General features: G+C 42.1%; 1 protein-coding gene across 4 annotated transcripts in view; it reads left to right on the top strand.

The window, feature by feature from the left end:
* Positions 1-11,429, top strand: part of MTERF1 (mitochondrial transcription termination factor 1) — a 567,546-nt gene that overhangs the window by 139,144 nt on the left and 416,973 nt on the right. For all 4 annotated transcript variants that reach the window (XR_007130660.1, XR_007130659.1, XR_007130662.1 and 1 more), the window contains one exon: positions 11,108-11,238. The gene's annotated coding sequence lies outside the window, so the exon portion shown is untranslated. The remainder of the gene's footprint in view (positions 1-11,107; positions 11,239-11,429) is intronic.

Raw genomic sequence — 11,429 nt, 5'->3', positions numbered from 1 at the left:
AGCAGCCTCCTGTGCCAGTGCTAAGCCTCTTGTAGGACTGCATCTAAGGATGCTTAGCATTCACAGGCCTGGATTTCTCCACATCCCTAAAGTAAGAGAGTTGTGCAGATGTTTTCTAATGTAATGTCCAACTTTAATTCTTTGTGAGTCTGTTATTCATAGGGGCTGTGGCTCCTCACTTAGTATTGGTTAAAGTAGAATTTCAAACCAGCCTCAAAAATTGGCACCTTTGTCTCTCATTGGCTTTGGAAAATCACAGATCTTGAGCCTATTAAGCAACAAAACAAAATAATACACAGAAAATGATATCTTTATTCCTTTTCTCAGAAACTATTTTAAATCAAGCATTGTTATTATCTGTATTCTGCAAGCTTTCCTTTCATTAAACATTTTTAAATAATGAAAATGAATTTAAAAAGCACAATATGTATGTTAAGGGAAGAAATGTTGTGGTAAACCAGATGAAGTTGTACTTGTATTCACATCTTAAAAAAAAAAAAATCTTCCAAAAATTGACCCTGAATTTCCAAAGCCCTTGAAGCCAACTTTCTTAGTAAAAACCAGTAGGAAAAAGACTGAGGTAGAAAAGAGGTCATGACTAATTGCCTGGGAAAGTTTCTTCATGCTTGAAAAGAGGTGGAAGAGTTGGGTGAGGAGGTGGGTAGGGTGACCTTTTGATCCTAGATGTCTTGTTTATATTTCCTTATCACAAATCTTCTTGCTAAAAGTAAAGTGCTGGTAAAGTGGCTCTAGTCTGCCAGAGAGACTCCTGGCCTTGGTCCAAACCTAACTGAAATATTATCAGAAATACATTCTTTGCCATGTATAGCACTTGCAAGTTCTTCTAGTGAGGCCCACATATGGTAGCCAATTAGGCAGGATAATCTTCTACCTTGGGCAGGGAGGAGCATGGCCTCTCACTATCTGTCACATAGGGGTTATCCACCAAATGTGGCTTTGCATGGCATGCCCAGGGGTTGATGTCAAAGCGCTGTTTCGTGGGACAGAAATAAGTAGTATTATGTATTTGCGAGACTCAAAAAAATCTAGTTTTTATACTCTTATTTGGGGGGGAAAAAGAGATTTAGGGCTCATTTTATTCTTGGAGAAAACTATAATTTATATGTTAAATATCTAAATTATTTTAAAGATAAATGAGTGTTTTCAAACATGACTATAAAAGGAAACTTGATGGATGGAGTATGCCTCTGGAGGAGGCTGCACATGTCAGGTTTAAGGAAGATGAGATGATGGGTGGTTAAGAGAAGAAGAAAGTGTTGGTGGAAATAATGGGGTGGAGGAGGTAACGAGCTCATGACACACAAGAAGCTCACAGTGTAGACACATTCACAGAATATCTAGAATCAGTGCGGCAAAATACACAAGGGTCCAAAATATGTTTTAAAACATCAGGTGATCTATGCCATTTTATTTATATAGTGCTTATTTCTGAGGAACTCTGAAAGTTTTATTTAGAATTTCTATTAGCTTATGTTGTCCTTAGAGTCTTGAAGGCCTCATGCTTCTTGTAGGCAGGCAGTAAACTCCTCCCATTCCTGGTACTGGTTCATCTTAGGAAACAAAATTCTTGATATTTTATAAAGATGGCTTTGATTCATGGCAAAGTTAGATCTGTTCTCCAGAGTCATCAGTGTCAAACCCAAAAGGCATGAGGTAGAACCTGCCTCTTCCCAGAACATTTTGAAATGCCCTGGGCAGTCAGCGAGCCTGCAAAACTGTGACCAAGTTTGTTTGTTTCATTGTCACTCTTTGGAGACCATAGAGGTGCACTTCTCAAAGGTGCCACTTTTGTGCTCACTGGGGTCGTTGGCAGTTAATACAAGAGAATATTTTATATAGGCAGGAGGCACACATTTTATTCCTCAAAAAAGACTCAACCCTAGCTTGTATATCCAGACAGACCAGGTGAAGTGGTTCCAACTGTCAAATGTAGATGCAAGTTGTGAGTCCCGATAATGTCATTTCAGAGCTGCTAGACCTTTTTTTTTTTAATAATTGATATTTATTTTTTCCATTATAGCTGGTTTACAGTGTTCTGTCAGTTTTCTACTGTACAGCAAAGTGACCCAGTCACACATACATCTATACATCCTTTTTCTCACATTATCATGCTCCATCATAAGTGACTAGATACAGTTTCCAGTGCTATACAAAAGGATCTCATTGCTTATCCATTCCAAAGGCAATTGTTTGCATTTATTAACCCCAAATTCCCAATACATCCTTACTTCCTCTCCTTCCCCGTTGGGAACCACAAGTCTGTTCTCCATGTCCTTGATTTTCTTTTCTGTGGAAAGGTTCATTTGTGCCTTATATTAGATTCTAGATATAAATGGTAGGATGTGGTGTTTGTCTTTCTCTTTCTGACTTACTTCACTCAGGATGAGAGTCTCTAGTTCCATCCATGTTGCTGCAAATGGTATTATTTTGTTCCTTTTGATGGCTGAGTATTATTCCATTGTGTATATATACCCCACATCTTCTTAATCCAATCATCTGTTGATGGACATTTAGGCTGTTTCCACATCTTGGCTATTGTGAATAGTGCTGCAAGGAACATGCGGGTGCATGTGTCTTTTTGAAGGAAAGTTTTGTCCAGATACATGCCCAAGAGTGAGGATTGCTGGGTCATATAGGAGCTCTATGTATAGTTTTTTGAGGTATTACCATACCTTTTTCCATTGTGGTTGTACCAGTTAATATTCCCACCAACCTTGCAGGAGGGTTTCCTTTTCTCCACACCCTCTCCAGCATTTGTTATTTGTGGACTTATTAATGATGGCCATTCTGACTGGTGTGAGTTGGTATCTCATGGTAGTTTTGATTTGCATTTTTCTAATAATCAGTGATGTTGAGCATTTTTTCATGTGCTTGTTGGCCGTCTGTATATCTTCTTGGGAGAAATTTCTATTCAGGTATTTGCTGATTTTACCTTTGGGTTGTTGGCTTTTTTGCTGTTGAGTTGTATAAGTTGTTTGTATATTTTAGAGATTAAGCCCTTGTCAGTTGCATCATTTGAAACTATTTTCTCCCATTCTGTAAGTTGTCTTTTTGTTTTCTTTTTGGTTTCCTTTGCTGTGCAAAAGCTTGTCTGTTTGATTTGGTCCTATTGGTTTATTTTTGCTCTAATTTCTATTGCTTTGGGAGACTGACCTGAGAAAACATTTATAAGGTTTTGTTAGAGAATGTTTTTCCTGTGTTCTCTTCTAAGAGTTCTTGATGGTGTCTTGTCTTATATTTGAGTCTTTAAACCATTTTGAGTTTATTTTTGTGCATGGTGTTCCAGTTCATTGATTTATATGCAGCTGTCCAGTTTTACCAGCACCCCTTGCTGAAAAGACTTTTTCCCATTTTATATTCCTGCTTCCTTTGTCAAAGATTAATTTATCATAGGTGTCTGGGTTTATTTCTGGGTTCTTTACTCTGTTCCATTGGTCTCTATGTCTGTTTTGGTATCAGTATCACACTGTCTTGATTACTGTGGCTTCGTAATATTGCCTGAAGTCTGGGAGAGTGATGACTCCTGCTTGGTTTTTGTTCCTCAGGATTGCTTTGGCAATTCTGGGTCTTTTAAATTTTTGGATTGGTTGTTCTAGTTCTGTGAAAAATGTCATGGGTAATTTGATACGGACTGCACTGAATCTGTAGATTGCTTTGGGTAGTATGGCCATTTTTACAAGATTAATTTTTCCCACTCAGGAGCATGGAAATATCTCTCCATTTCTTTGCATTCTCTTTAATTTCCTTGGTTAGTGTTTTATAGTTCTCAGCATATGTCTTTCACATCCTTGGTCAGGCTTATTCGCAGGTATTTGATTTTTTGGGGTGCCATTTTAAAAGATATTGTGTTTTTTTATTCCTTTCCTAATATTTCTTTGTTAGTATACAGAAATGCGACTGATTTCTGAAGGTTTATCTTATATCCTGCTACTTTGCTGAATTTGTTGATCAGTTCGAGTAGTTTTGGGGTTGAGTCCTTAGGGTTTTCTATACATAGTATCATGTCATCTGCATCTAGTGACAATTGTACCCCTTCTCTTCCAACTTGGATACCTTTTAAATTATTTCTTTTGTTTGTCTGTGGCTAGAATTTCCAATACTATGTTGAATAACAGTGGTGAGAGTGGACATCCTTGACTTGTTCCAGATTTTAGTGGGAAGGCTTTCAGCTTTTCTCCATGGAGTATTACATTTGCTGTGGGTTTGTTGTAAGTGGCTTTGATTATGTTAAGGTATGTTCCCTCTATACCCACTTTGGTAAGAGTTTTGATCATGAATGGATGTTGGACCTTGTCAAATGCTTTTCCTGCATCTCTTGAGATGATCATGTGGTTTTTGACTTTTCTTTTGTTAATGTGGTGTATGACATTGATTGATTTGCATCTGTTGAACCATCCTTGTGACCCTGGGATGAATCCCACTTGGTTGTGTTGTATGATGTTTTTTATATGTTGTTTGATTCAGTTGGCTAAAATTTTGCTGAGAATTTTTGCACCTATACTCATCAAAGATATTGACCTACAGTTTTCTTTTTTGGTTGTATCTTTGTCTGGCTTTGGTATAGGGTGATAGTGGCATCATAGAATGTCTTTGGGAGTGCTCCTTCTTCTTCAACCTTTTGAAAAAGTTTAAGGAGGATGGGTTTAAGTTCCTCTTTGTATGTTTGGTAGAATTCACCTGTGAAGCCATCTGGTCCTGGACTCTTATTTGTAAGGATTGTTTTTATGACATATTCAATTTCATTTCTAGTGATTGTTCTGTTCAGTTGATCTATTTCTTCTTAATTCAGTTTTGGCAGGCTGTGCATCTTTAGAAAGTTGTCCATTTCTTCTAGGTTGTCAAATTTGTTGGCATACAATTGTTCATAGTATTCTTTTATTTTTATTTTTTTTTAATTTCTGCGTATCTGTTGTGATTTCTCCCTTTTCATTTCTTTTTTTGTTTATTTGGGTTTTTTCTCTCTTCTTCTTGGGGAGTCTGTCCAGAGGTTTGTCAATTTTGTTTACGTTTCCAAAGAACAAGCTTTGGTTTTATTGATTTTTACTATTGTTTTTTAATCTCTATTTTATTGATTTCCTCTCTGATCCTTATGATTTCCTTCCCTCTGCTGACTTAAGTTTTTTTGTTTGTTGTTCTTTTTCTAATTCATCTAGGTGGTGGATTAAGTTGTCAATTTGAGATTTTTCTTCTTTTTTGAGGAAGGCCTCTATTTCTACGAATTTCCCTCTGAGCACTGCTTTTGGGCCATCCCATAGATTTTGAGTGGATGTGTCTTCATTATCATTTGTCTTGAGGTATTTTTTAATTTCCTTCTTGATTTCCTCATTGACCTATTGGTTTTTTAATAGGATGTTGTTTAGTCTCCATGTAGTTAGTTTTTTCTCATTTCTTTTCCTGTGGTTGATTTCTAGTTTCATGCCATTGTGGTCAGAGAAGATACTTGAAATAATTTCTACACTCTTAAGTTTGTTAGGATTAGCTTTGTGCCCCAGGTTGTGATCAATTCTTGATAATGTTCCATGCGCACTTGAGAAGAATGTATGTTCTGATTTTTCGGATGTAATGTCCTGAAAATGTCGATTAAGTCTAACTTTTCTATTGTGTCCTTTAGGATCTCTGTTGCCTTATTGATTTTCTGTCTAGAGGATCTGTCCATTGATGTGAGTGGGGTGTTAAAGTCTCCTACTATGACTGTATTCCCGTCAATTTCTCCTTTTCTGGCTATTGGTATATGTTGGAGGTATCTGGGTTCTTCTATATTAGGTGCATATATATTGGTGATTGTAATATCCCCTTCTTGAATGGATCCTTTTCCAATAAATAGTCCTTCTATGTCTTTCTTTATGGCCTTCATTTTAAAGTCTATTTTGTCTGATATGAGTATTGCAACTCCTGCTTTCCTGTCTTGTCCATTGACATGAAATGTCTTTTCCCATCCCCTCACTTTCAATCTGTATTTGTCCTTTACCCTAAGGTGAGTCTCCTGTAGACAGCAGATTGTAGGCTTGCTATTTTATCCAGTCTATCTTTCTGTATCTTTTGATTGGAGCATTCATTCCATTGACATTTAAGGTATTTATTGATAGATATGTGTTTATTGCCATTTTAAAGCTTGTTTTCCAGTTGATTCTATGTTTCTCCTTTCTTTTTTGGTTGGATGATTTCCATTTATTTTATGCTTGTCTATTCTTTTTTTGCTGTTTTTGTGAATGTAATGTTTAGTTTTGATTTGTGGTTGCCCTGTTTTTTAAGTATGTGAATCCCTTCTTGTATCTGCCTGCTTTAGCCTGATAGTCATATAGGCTCAAATGCATTATTTAAAATAAGAGTCAGATTTTCTTACTTTTCTTCCCCACATTCTATGATTTTGAAGTCTTTTTTTAATCTTCATATTTGTCCTTTTGCTGTTCCTTGTGTTTATCATTGCTTTCACAGTGGTTTTTCTTTTTTCTTTTTTTCCCCACTTTTAGAGGTGTATGCTGGCTTATTGAAGTGATTGCTTTCCAGTTGTGGTTTCCTCCATCCCATTTCTTCTTACTTCTTTTTTTATTTAGAGAAGTCTTTTCAGTATTTCTTTTAGAAATAGTTTAGTATTGCTGTCCTCTCTTAGTTTTTGTTTGTTGGGAAAATTCTTTATTTCCCCTTCTATTTTAAATGATATTCTTGCTGGATAGAGTATTCTAGCCTGCAGATTTTTTCTTTTCAGAACTTTGAATATATCTTGCCACTCCCTTCTGGTCTGTAGTGCTTCTGTCAAGAAATCGGCTGCTATCCTTGTGAGGGTTCCCTTATAATTAATGCTTTGTTTTTCTTGCTGCCTTTAAAATCATCTCTTTATCTTTAACTTTTGCCATTTTTATTACAATATGTCTTGGTGTGGCCCTCTTTGGGTTCAACTTGTTTGGAGCCCTCTGTGCTTCCTGTATCTTGATATCAGTTTCCTTTTGATTTGGAAAGTTTTCAGACATAATTTCTTCAAATATATTTTCATTCCCCCCCCCCTTTTTTTTCTTCTCCTTCTGGAATCCCTATTATGCCTAGATTGGCCTGCTTTATATTATGCCATAAATCTCTTATATTGCTTTTGTGTTTTTCTTTTGCTTTTATGTCTGCTGTCCTGATTGGGTGATTTCCATTATTCTATCTTCCATGTCACTAAATCGTTCCTCTGCATTATTCATTGTTCTCTTTATTGCCTTTAGCTCAGTTTGCATCTCTGCAAATGAAGTTTATACTTTTTTTATGTTCCTCATATTTTCTAGTTCCTTTCTAAAGTAATCTGCATTACTGTTCGTATCTGCTCTTAATTCATTGATATTCAGCCTTAATTCCTTCATTATTTTCACTGTCACCCTTTTGAGCTCAATTTTTGTCAGGCTGCAGAGGTCTGTTCCATTGTTTGCTGCTTCAGGTGAACTCTCCTTTTCCTTTAACTGGGAATGATTTCTGAGCTTCTTCATCTTGCTTATATTTTTCTTTTTCTGTGAGTTTAGGGAATCCAAACTATAGTTTTGGAGAGCAATTTCTATGGAAGGGCACCCCTTTGTATTTTGTAGGATGTTAATATTTATTTTTGGCATGGGAGTTTGGATATTTGCTGTGTCTTTCTTTGGTGTGAGTAGGCTGTTATCCCCAGGGTGCTGAGTGTCCAGGGAGAAGGAGGCAATGGCTAGGGCCTGTATCAGTGCCCAGTTGCTGGGCTCTTAACAGCATCAAGAACCTGCAGGAAGGTGGCACAAGCTACTTCTAGTTGCAGGGCCCTGGGAAGTGTTAATGAGCCTTATGCAGATTGACAAGGTGCCCAGAGCCTTTGGTAGTGGCAGCAGCGTGTGTGAGTTCCTAGGGGAGTGAGAGCAACAGCATGTAGTATTTGATTGCAGTGTCCTCCTTTGAGGTGATTGGTGCTGCAAGTGGTGCCTGTTCAGGTGCCCCTAGTTGTAGCGGGCCATGCCCACCTCTGGAGTCAGTGATAACTGCTATGGTTTGCCCTCACCACCTGTAGACCATGCAAGAAGCACCCTGTCCCACTTAGCCCCCACAGGAGGTGCTGTACCTGCTGCTCCTAGTTGTAGGTTACTGGGAAGGGACAGTGATCAAGTTTCTGGACATTGCCCAGAGCATTTGGCAGTGGCAGCAGCAGGGCGGGTGTACTCTTCCCAGGGGTGTGAGAGCAACAACAGGTGGTGTTCCTCACAATATCCTCCTCCGTGGTGCCCTTTGAGGTGGTTGGGGCTCCAAGTGGTTCCTGTTCAGGGACTCCCATGGCAGTGGGCCATGCCCACCTCTGGAGTCAGTGATAACTGCTATGGTTTGCCCCTGCCACCTGTAGACCATGCAAGAAGCACCCTGTCCCTTTTAGCCCATGTAGGAGGTGCTGCACAAGCTTCTCCTAGTTGTAGGTTCCTGGGGACAGACCGTGATCAAATGTCTGGGCATGGCCCAGAGTGTTTGGCAGTGGCAGCAGCAGGGCGGGTGTGCTCTTCCCAGGGGTGTGAGAGCAACAACAGGTGGTGTTCCTCACAATATCCTCCTCTGTGGTGCCCTCTGAGGTAGTTGAGGCTCCAAGTGCTTCCTGTTCAGGGACCCCCAGTTGTGGTGGGCCACGCCCATATCTGGAGTCAGAGATGACCGTGGTGGTTTGCCCCTGCCATCTTCAGGCCGAGAAAGAAGTACCCTGTCCCTTTTAGCCCATGTAGGAGGTGCTGCACAAGCTTCTCCTAGTTGTAGGGTCCTGGGAATGGACAGTGATCAAGCATGTGGGCACTTCCCAGAGTGTTTGGCAGTGGCAGCAGCAGGGCAGGTGTGTTCCCAGGGGTGTGAGAGCAACAACAGGTGGTGTTCGGTCACAATGCCCTCCTCTGCGGTGCCCTTGAGGTGACTGGAGCCACAAGTGGTGCCTGTTAACGAACCCCCGGTGGCAGTGGGCCAAGCCCACCTCTGGAATCAGAGATAACTGTGGTGGTTTGTCTCTGCCAGCTGCAGAGCATGCAAGAAGCATCTCATCCCACTTGGCCCATGCAGGAGGTGCTGCACAGGCTGCTCCTAGTTGCAGGATCCTGGGAAGTGACAGTGATCAAGCATGTGGATACTGCCTGAAGTGTTCGGCAGTGGCATCATCAGGGTGGATGTGCTCTGAGGGGTATGAGAGCAACAACAGGTGTTGTTCCATTGCTGTGCCCTCCTCTGTGGTGCCTGTCAGGTGATTGGGGTCGCAAGTGGTGCCTGTTCATGAACCTCCATGGTGGTGGGCCACGCCTACCTCTGGAGTCAGAGATAACTGTGATTGTTTGCCCCCGCCACCTGCAGACCATGCCAGAAGCACCCTGTCTCGCTTAGTCCACGTGGGAAGTGCTGCACCAGATGCTCCTAGTTGTAGGGTCCTGGGAATGGACAGTGATCAAGCGTGTGGGCACTGCTTGGAGCATTTGGCAGTCGCAGCGGCAGGGTGGGTGTGTTCCCAGGGATGCGAGGGCAACAACAGGTGGTGTTTGGTCACAATGTCCTTCTCTGTGGTGCCCTCTGAGGTGGTTGGGGTTGCAGGTGATTTTTGTTCAGGTATCCCCAGTGGCAGTGGGCCAAACCCACCTCTGGAATCAGAGATAACTGTGGCAGTTTGCCTGCCGCCTGCAGACCATGCAAGAAGCACCCTGTTCTGATTAGCCCACAAAGGAGGTGCTGCACCAGCTGCTTCTAGTTGTAGGGTCTTGGGAAGGGACAATGATCAAGCGTCTGGGCGCTGCTCAGAGCATTTGGCAGTGGCAGCTGCAGGGTGGAGGTGTTCTCAGGGGTGTGAGAGTAACAATGTGTGGTGCTCTGTTGCAGTGCCCTCCTTTTTTTGGCAGACCCCTGAGGTGACTGGGTCACAGGTGGAGCCCACTCACAGGCCCCCAGTGGTGGCAGTCCGTGCCTCTCTCTGGCCTCTAAAAGGACTGCTGTGGTCCGCCCCTGCCACCTGTAGATCATGCAAGAGGCACCATGTCGCACTTAGCCCCCCACTTCCCTTAGCCCACACAAGAGGTACCCGACTACCTGTAGTCGGCACAAGAAGCTCCATTCTCCTGTAACAGGTGCAAGTGGCTTCTCACCATCAACGGCCTCCACCAGTCGAGCCCCGCCCTGAGAGCCCACGCTTGCGCAGGGAGTTTCCTATGGGAGCCCGCCCCTCCTCCTCTCACCCTCCCCAACAATGGCGTCTTGCTTCTCCTGTGGGCCCAGACCTCCTCCCAGGTTCACTCTGCCGTGGCATTCCACTTCCCAAACCATAGCACACCGGTCCCCGACCCATGGCACAGCGCTCCTTAGCCCCTCAGGCTGTCCCCTCACAGCCAACCCTAGTCCTCTCCAGTTCCTCTCCCCAGAACTGACAGCCAGAGCCTGAGTCTCAGTGCCCAGCCCCTGCCCCAGCGTCTCAGGTTGTGGTGTCTGGTGCAGTGATGCAGATGATCTGTGTGGCTCTTACTCTACTTTGCCCTCCTCAGTCCAGCTGCTGCCCTTGTCTTGGCGACTTTGAGGTCCCTCCGACTTGGCTGATCTTCCCAAAGGTTAGGTGGCTTCCCAGAATGTGGGTTCCTTTTCTCCTGCACAGCTCCCTCTTAGGAATGCTAGTCCCGTCCTGATTCCTTTTCTCTCTCTCGTTTTTAATTTTGTCCTACCCAGTTATGTCAAGAGTTTCTTGACCTTTTTGGAGGTTTAAGTTCTTCTGCCAGCATTCAGTAGATGTTCTGTGTGAGTTGTTTTACATGTAGATGTGTTTTTTTGATGTGTTTGAGGGAGGTGAGCGTGCCGTCCTAGTCCTCCACCATCTTGATCCTTCCCACACCAGAGCTGCTAGATATTATAGGGAAGGAAAAAAATTTTTTATCCTTCTGTCAAAATCACTTTTTATTATAAGAGAACTGACTAAAAATGTATCATTCCATGGATCTGTCTTGAGTGGAATTACCAGGGATGTGCCCAAGTGGAATTCAAAAGTCTTGGTGATCTTTGAAAGACTATTCTGCTTCTTTCTGTGCCCCTCTAAAGTGTGAACAATGCTGATGAATCTATGTGTTACATCTTGTGTGTCATATATTTTGCATTTTAACAGGGGTGTCCTGGAGATCTTAGCCCAAAGAAGTGAATTTACGTGGGAATTTCAGCCATTGTGGCAGACCAGGTGAAGAAGTTTTGGGAGTGAGTGTGCTTAGTGGAAATGCTTAATTCAACTCCAAAGGATGGGTAAGTATAATTTAAATTGTGCCATCATTTGCCAGAGTCACTTCTGGGGGCCCCTATAGATGTGGATTCTGTAGAACAATGTGATTCAGAAGGAATCCAGTGAAAGGTCTCAGCTCCAATGGAGGCTAACTACTTCCACCTGTTCCAGGGTCCAGATGAGAGGGAGTAAAATGTGAACCCGAGTTCTTGGA

This window comes from Phacochoerus africanus, chromosome 11 (genome assembly GCF_016906955.1).
Source record: "Phacochoerus africanus isolate WHEZ1 chromosome 11, ROS_Pafr_v1, whole genome shotgun sequence".
In the NCBI taxonomy this organism is placed as follows: domain Eukaryota; kingdom Metazoa; phylum Chordata; class Mammalia; order Artiodactyla; family Suidae; genus Phacochoerus; species Phacochoerus africanus.
The sequence above is the reverse complement of the archived record's forward strand: the minus strand, read 5'-3'. Positions and strand labels throughout refer to the sequence as shown.